Source organism: Coptis chinensis, unplaced genomic scaffold, assembly GCF_015680905.1.
Source record: "Coptis chinensis isolate HL-2020 unplaced genomic scaffold, ASM1568090v1 utg6306_pilon_pilon, whole genome shotgun sequence".
In the NCBI taxonomy this organism is placed as follows: domain Eukaryota; kingdom Viridiplantae; phylum Streptophyta; class Magnoliopsida; order Ranunculales; family Ranunculaceae; genus Coptis; species Coptis chinensis.
The window spans coordinates 24,012-32,683 of NW_028238175.1; the positions used below are offsets into that span (position 1 = coordinate 24,012).

The 8,672-nt window shown below is 33.4% G+C and overlaps 1 long non-coding RNA gene across 1 annotated transcript; it reads left to right on the top strand.

Moving 5' to 3' along the window:
- Positions 1 to 288: 288 nt before the first annotated feature.
- LOC147472923 (uncharacterized) lies at positions 289 to 931 on the top strand. The gene is made up of 3 exons (XR_015210643.1): positions 289 to 388; positions 475 to 544; positions 654 to 931. It is a non-coding gene; the product is annotated as an uncharacterized LOC147472923 (long non-coding RNA).
- Positions 932 to 8,672: the final 7,741 nt, after the last annotated feature.

Here is an 8,672-nt window from a genome sequence, read left to right on the forward strand (position 1 = left end):
AGTTAAAATGGAGATAACTTCTTATAATATTAAGATTGGTATATAGTAAAACTGGTATTATTGTTTTCAATATGGCTTCAAGATTGACAATATACTAATATTGGTACATATCTTATAGCTTCTGCGGCTTTAAGATTGATAATACATATCTTATAGCTTTCGCAACTTTAAGATTGATAATATACTAATATTGGTACATATCTTATAGATTCCGCTTCCATGGCATCCTTCTCATTAAAATGACAAATCTACCACATTTTTTAGTTCAAAGAGGAAGTCCGAACTTCGATATAATTATTTTATTATGTTACTTGTCGCGTTGTATCCTTCCAAAAGGTTTTTGTTCAATTCTGAGGTGGCGAGATAAACATCTCTTTCGACATTTAAGGTAATGAAGAGTTGTGTGTGGATTTCTTTAATGTCATGCTAACCCAATGATTTTGCTCTTGGTCAATGATTGCAATTTTGTTTTAGCCAAATGCAGGCCATGACGACAATCACAACTACATGTTTGGCTTTTCATCCTCGAGACATTACTATTGAGGTAAACATGGATAATTCTATTGTATAGATGTAAATTGTTCACATGAAAGAGGTCTGTCGTTATGCCATAAGACACATCTTAGAGACTAAATTGACACTCTTTCATGCAGGTGAAAATCTAGCTGAAAAGCATATTTCAAAGAAAATGATTTTTCAACATATGTCATAAAGTTGGTGTTACTGCGGTAGCAAGCTGATGTCTGCTTCAAAAACATGTGATTTCATAGTGTTTAATTTGTAATACAATTTATTTATGAAGGTTGTCACTATGTAGTCCAGCTTAAATTTGTAATACCATCCCACTCCGTTTTAAGACAGAATGACTTCGAAAGTTTGAAGACCTTGACATTTTCAGAATTTTATAGAAAAAGAACTTGGGGTTTGACAATCAGGGTTTGGTTACTTCAATCTTTTTGGGTGGAATAAACATTTGATGTATTGCTTTAGAACTTGCTAGGCAAATAATTTGCCAAATGCGACTGAATTAAGATTTGAAAGAAATCTTAATTTTTATTTGCTTGGTCGGTGGCAAATAAGAGTAGGATGGTGGGATGATGAATGAAGTTTTAGTACTTTTGGATAATTGTCATTTTGTGCGTTTTCTTTTCTTTTTGTGAATGTGGGAGAGCGTTAGTTCATATGTGTTTTCCAGTTCCAGCTCTCAAAGTGGCAATTTTTTTTTTCTTGTTTTTACAATTCCAGTTCTAAAAGTGGCAATTTTTTAAAGATTATTTAGTCATCACTTTGTGAGGCAGGTCAGTGATCATATTTTAACGTTTTCTAAATTCATCTTCTATTTTTGGATATCTATCTATTATTAGGGTATAGTTCCATATTGTTTTTTTGCAATCCGGCTCTCAAAGGCTAATATGAGCGGTAAGACATAATTTCATTAAACAATTTTTTTTTTTTTTTTTAAACCTGCAGATTACATTCATATAGTCTTCAATATGATTTTCTTTTTGTTACCCACGTTTGATTTTCAATGTCGAGATTCTACTTTTGAGATGTATGTTTATTTATTGGTGTCTTATAGCTTTATTATAATTTTGTTAAGCTACCATTGTATCATGTAGAAAAATACAGGTTATGATTTTTTTTTTGAGTAAGTTTAATTATTAGTATGTTGAGATTGACTTTACTTATTAATTTGTGGCATGTATTGTATATCGGTGACTGATATTGGATTTGTGTATGTTGGATTCCAAGCTTATGATTTGGCTTATGATTTGAAAAGAATTTTAATCTACCTACGAACAGCAAAGGCAGGGTTGATATCAACAAATTAATGGGTGCGAGCTGTCTTTGCCAATTACCAAAAAGGTATATGTTAAATGATTAATGCTCCCCTACTATATATTTCCTACTATATATGTTTGGTGCTAAGTACTAGATGCATGCTTCCCACATTTGTGTCTGTTGAATATAAGAGAATTGAACCAAGGTGGTCTGTCATGGGTGTTTCATGCTTGCTTATCAAAAGTTAGAATGTGTATTCAATTTTTTTCATTGTTGATGAATCTATTGAGAAAAGTATGTTGTAAATCAGATTATTCAATAGAACTAAGAAGAAGATAATAGTTTGGTTAATAATCTAGGTAGAACATGTGTTCACGAAAGTATCCATACTTAAGTTCTTATTTGTATAATTTCATTTTGTTGTTTGTTGAATTTTTTTTAGGACAACTATTTAGTGGCCTATTTAATCTCATGTGCAGTCTTAGGCTGTGTTAAATTTTAGGTATTCTATATCCATGATACTTATTGTTCTATGACTTCTATCTATATGGGATTATTGGACGTGTTAAATTTTTCTTGGTTGGTAACTTGGTTCTTTAAAGTACTTTGAGCTGAATTGGTCGTGTTTACAGTATGTAGCTGGTAATATATTTTTTGCTCTACTTTTCATATTTGTTTGGGCTATGTTATATTTGTTTAGCATGCTCAATTTTGGTTTTAACTACTTTATTTGTCATTTTGCCGGGGTATATAGGAATATGGGTATATCATCTGATTGGATATATGTGATAATTCATTGGCATAATGTTACTAAATAATGATACATGTTTATCCATGTTTACTTCTTACAGTCCTTGATCAAATTTCAATGGCATGGGAACCATGTTACCATGATAATTCCACTAAACACATTCTCACAGTCCTCTGTGTTTCTTGGGGGTTTCGAAAGGATGTCACCAAATAGAAGTCAGACCAAACGGGACCAAATAAATATCGATTCCTTTTCATAATTGATTTATTTTCTTAAAACAATGTCATTTATGACCAACATTCCTCATATTGTCGTTCTAAAAGTTAAATTAAGCTTGGATATTGAATGATGATGACTCCGTTAGCAGAGCTACTAAGGGGAATATATAAATGGTTGGCTATGGATAGTTGGGAAAATACTTACGTAAGGTAATTACATCAATTAACTGGGCAACCTTATGCCTTTTTATTTTAATAGGTTTTAATTTGCGAATTAGGATGTGATTCTATGCACATTCGATCCACGATATTAACTCATTATCTTTGTTCTGATCCGGCCTTTAGTAGTAGAGTATCTTCTTCTTTGAAGCTACTATTTTAGCATATTGTTCATGATTGCTTAGAAGCTTCTTACCATTTTATTTCTATGCAATTTTAAAAGTTGGAGTTCTGTATCATAGCATATTGTTAGAAGCTTCTTACAATTTTATTTCTATGCAATTTTAAAAGTTGGGGTTTTGTTTTTTCTTTTTCTTTTTCCTTTTAAAAAAAATTTGGTATTTGGACTCAAGTTTGTGTAGATTGTTTGATTTCGTTGGCATTCATAGGCCACGTTATTATCCATGAGCATGGTTTTCAACACGTAAAAAATTATATAATGAGACGAGATTAACAAATTATGGAGGCAACCGGAGGATATGAATATAAGCTGTTGAGGTACAGTCATGAATTATCAATGTAAGTTCTATCAATAAAATTTACCAAATATTTGTAGGGAGACATTTATAATCTACTTTCATTGTAGTAACAACAACCTTCTTGAATTGCTATTAATAATATTTCTTTGTAGAACGTTTCCTCTAAAAATGGGCACTTCTCCTCTTTAAGTCGGAGAAAGCTTTTAGAAAACCTATGAAGAGCTGATCAACGCAATAATGAGTGCATATGATGTTTTTAATTTGTTTTGATTCCAATTGGAGGTGGATAGAGCCTTACTTACCAGGTAACAACAATGGTTTAGAGCATCTTTATAGAATTGCTAATTAGGATTATATTCAAAGAACAGTGAAATATTTTGGAAAATTTGTTTATATAGATAATTAATTAACTTGCAGTTCAATTTTCTTTTACATTTTGTTTAATAAATAATACTCTAACCAAGGACACGATTATGGGCCAAAGTTTGGACTTTAGTAAAGTACATACATAATTAGAAGACTTTGGGCTTTTCACGTTGTTCATACATTTTTTTTGCTAGATACGCTGTTCGTTTTCACTATCAACTCTACATACGTTGATAAATAGTAGCAAATAAATAATAGTTCGGTTAATACGAATTTTATCGCTCCAATTCGTTGATTCTTCTTCCATCACAACTTAACGATTCAATATGTAAGTGCAAATTTATACATAAACAAAAAGTTCTTAATAAATAATACTCTGACCAAGGACACGACTATGGGCCACAGTTTGGGCATTTGTAAAATACATACATAATTAAAAGACTTTGGACGCAAGTTTATACATGAACAAAAAAATTCTTCATAAATAATACTCTGACCAAAGACACGACTATGGGCCAAAGTTTGGGCTTTCGTAAAATACAAACATAATTAGAAGACTTTGGGCTTTTCAAGATATGCAGATTATCTTTCAGACCGTTGATCATGAAACGGCGTATGGAAAAGACAGGCTTGAAGAAGATGATAACGCGTTCGTAAACCTGGTGGAACAACTAACAAAATATCACATTTAATCATAGAATGAATGGGATTCCGTTTATTTCTTCACTTCTAATTCTAATCTCACTAATTATTCTTCTTCTTCCAGCTATTTATTATTCTTAATTCACATCCATCATATATAAAGATTATCTTCAAAGCATATTGTAGTACAAAACACTTCCTCCTCTTGCTAAGGTTTGCCTACATCGTAACATAAAATATAACACAAAATGTTGCACAATGTAGCAACTACCACGAGCATGTTAAATTTTTTTTTCTTAATAAGGTGCATTGTAACTCAAATGTGTTGTTCAAATATGTAATTTCTTTCCTTTACTAAAGTTGAAAAAGTATGTAGTTGATTTCTTCATGCCTTCACGTCTATTTTGTGTTTTGACATTAGCACTCAAGTTGAAAAAGTGTTACGTGCATTAGAAAGAATGAAGCAATAGTCTTTAATATCGAACTCTGGTATACCACATTCGGAATTCAAATGTAAATGAAGTCAACGTCCTCAATTACACGGTGGCTCGGGGAAACAAAATTAGGTAATGAGCCCCGAGAATTCAAAAAAAGTACTTCTTAAAATCAGACCATGCGAAGAAGATTATAAAGCTGAGAACTCAATTTGCAGAAATTTACAAGCCGATCAAGTTCATTATTCATAATAAGAGCTTATTCAATGGCTATATCAGATATCCAATTGCCTTATTTTTTATCTGTAAAAAAAATTATTGTTTTACTGCATAATTAATTGAATGCAAAACACTAATGTAGCGTTTTTCCTATAATCCTTGGAGTATCTAACTTCATAATACAAATTATAATAAATGAGATATATTTGAAATACCGAGTTATAAATTATAATTTTCATATAACTGGACTTTACTAAGAAGAAACAAAACATCTCAAAAAAATTCATGGAGTTCACAATTGGAATTCATGTGATATCCTGTCACAATGTGATTGTCGCTATATTATTTCCAGCGCAACAACGCTCTCAAACTGCAACATACTATCATACTATCAATTTTCAAATGTTTAAAATGATTGTTTATTATTCACCACATATGTTTTGAGTCATTAAGAACAATCAATTGCAACAAATGGCACACATCAATTACCAGGTTATATCTTCTTTGTTTAATTTGATGTCATATGCTCATTGCCAAATTTTAGATCAACCTATTTGTCGTTCTTTATATTAATAATTAAGTAAATGCTATGGATATTTATCTACTCATAGATAACTCCATTATTAATGCGTACATGAAAACAATCCCCGTTCGTTGAACGGGCTCAAAAACTAGTGTAAGCAAATAATTGTACCTATTCAAATTTGTAATGTAACCCGAACCCACTGCTATGTGACAGTATCAAGAAGCGCCATGATCAAAAGTGTTTAAACACCAGATGGTTATAAATAACCCGAACACAACACATAGAAATAGATAGAAGTTCCCGATTAACTGAACATAATAGATAGAAACTAAAATAGAAAATATTAATTCTAGGCGGAAGCATCTCATGCATGACTTGTGGTTTTCAACTAATTAGTAGAACATGTCCCAAATTCCCCACATGCACGGTCAGATTTCCCTGCAACAAATTCCACTGAATCAGAAACTCAAGTGATCAGAAGTATACTTCAAAATCATCAAAGACAGAATTTTATGCACTTTGAAGCAGGGCCCAAAATATCGCCGAGATATCTGATATCTCGCCGATATATCAGGGTAAATTGGTACACCGATATCGATATTTCCGATATATATCCACCAAATATTGAACCCCTTTTTTTCCGAGATATATCGGAATTTCCGATATAAAAGTTTATATCGCCGATATAAACGATATTTCCGAGATAATCGATATATATCGGTTGACTTTTTGACCAATTGTTAATATTGAAATTTCCGAAATATCCGATATATCCGAGATACATCGGCGAGATATCCGAGATATATCGGTGAGATATCCGATATTTTAGAAACTTTGGACTGGTCACCAAAAAAACCGAGATATCCAATATATCCGATATATCTCGGTTTTTTAGTACACCGATATATTAACCGATATCGAAATTTTGGGCCTTGGGTACGATTATATCCACTTGTTATCGACCAAAAAAGATAACCATTTCATGCCAAGTCCGAGACAAATATACACAATCTCAATAGTTCTCAATGTTATCCCAGAAATTTGATCTTAATTTGCATCTCAATTTTGCATCAAAAAATAAATAAATAAATTGTATCTCAAGTTGACAGAGCTATATAAGAAAGCTAAAAAGTAAAAACTACACAAGTCAACGAACTTATATATAAGAAATGGGTCCACAACTATCTTTTGTAAAGCAAAGTTTGTTGAACCAAAAAGCACTAGTGCGTAAGAAGTCTTTCACCCTAGTAGACGAACTTATAGGTACATAACACATTTTGTTTCAGTTTTATTGGTTGATAGTCGATGGTTTAGTTGCTTACATTGTGGAATTTTATATTCCCAAGATAATCCACTTGAACAACAAAGTGAGAGAGATCATACAGTCGCCAAAGATGTTGTTCCTGAAGAGCCTCATAGTTTTACCAGAATCAGCTACGATTGCAATAGGTGTGTTTGATAAACTCGATGAACTGACTAGAATAGTTTGCATCCTTTTTATCAAGGCCCAGAAGTTCTTCTTGAACTTTTTGAAAGTCGGTGTCTTTGTGATCAAATACAGTGGCATTGTTGGCTTTGTGCAAAGGTGGGCATCCTGTTATATCCCAACAAAAATCAGAACTATGATTTGTGCACCCACAGTGCTCACAAGGAGCAAAATCACCCATACCACGACCACATCCACTCTCTTGGCTACGACCACGACTGGCTCTACCCTTTTTACCTCCATTACCATGACTAAAGGAAGAGTTATCATAATTATTGCTGCTTGGAGGGATCAATAAAGCTACACTATCATTATGCCTTGGACGGGGTGCAGTAATACGAGAAAGACGAGAATAAGCTTCAAACAGAATAGGGAGCTTTGATTTAGCCTGAACTTGGGCCTTCACATTAGCAAACTCAGGACGTAGACCATATAGGAATTTTGAGACTCAAAATTCCTCTATTTGTTTCTTCAACTGATTGATATTTGTAGTCAGTGGGTGATAAATATGTAGTTCTTCCCACTTGCTACAAAGAGACTTATAATACTCAGAAATAGACATATCTCCTTGAGTTAGTTCAAAGATGTTCTCATACAACTTGTGTGGAATCATTGGAAGTTTGAGTGTATAGTCCATATTTCCTGGGTTGGCAACTTGGCATACCTTTATGTCACTGTGCAAGGGACCAAAGATCACTAGGTTTTTTTTTTGGTCAAACTCATGTCATTTCATTACTGCAACTTGTAATGATCATTTCATACAATCCTTTTCTTCAGCTGTTTGCTTTGGCAATGGGGTCCCAACTACTCTGGAGCTTGGGACGTGCACGTCTTGATATTTATGCTTTGAGAACGAAGGGAGCCCTACAGCGCACCCTCGGCTGATCTTTGCCTTCGCTTACGGTGATTGGGTAATGATTTATCGCTATTAATCTTCATATAAATCCTGCATAGAGACGTACTACATTTTGCTGCTACAATTTTGAGACATGTGTGTTTGAACAAAACCTTTATTTTGTCGAGAATATTATGAAAAATGAACTCTCTCTCTCTCCATTCTGAATGTGTTACTTAATGGCGCATTATATTAGGGAAGTGTGATATGTGTTTTAACTTGTAAATTATTCTATCTGCTGTAATTCATTCCGCACAACTTCCTGTATGTGTGGAGGTTCCTAAGAAGTGTAAGATGCAAGACTATGGCCTGAAAACTGATGGTTGTGGGTCTAAACCTATCTCCCACCAAAACTTAAAATGGTAGGCTCAAACATCCAGCTATATAAAACTTCTTAGAGCAAGTCCAATGGGGTGTTATATGGGCTGCTAAAGGTCCATATAGCACCCCAAACACCAAAATGTCATTCCAATGGAGCTGCTAGAAGGGTCCTAAATATGGCTGCTGTGATAAACCCCAGCCAAATTTGTGGCTTTGTCTAGTAGCTGCCACAATTATGTTCCGGGAGACGGACGTCAGATTTTCTACCGTCTGTATGTTAAATTTCGACGGACGGTACACTTTCTGCCGTCTGTGCTTTAACTTTCAACTTAAG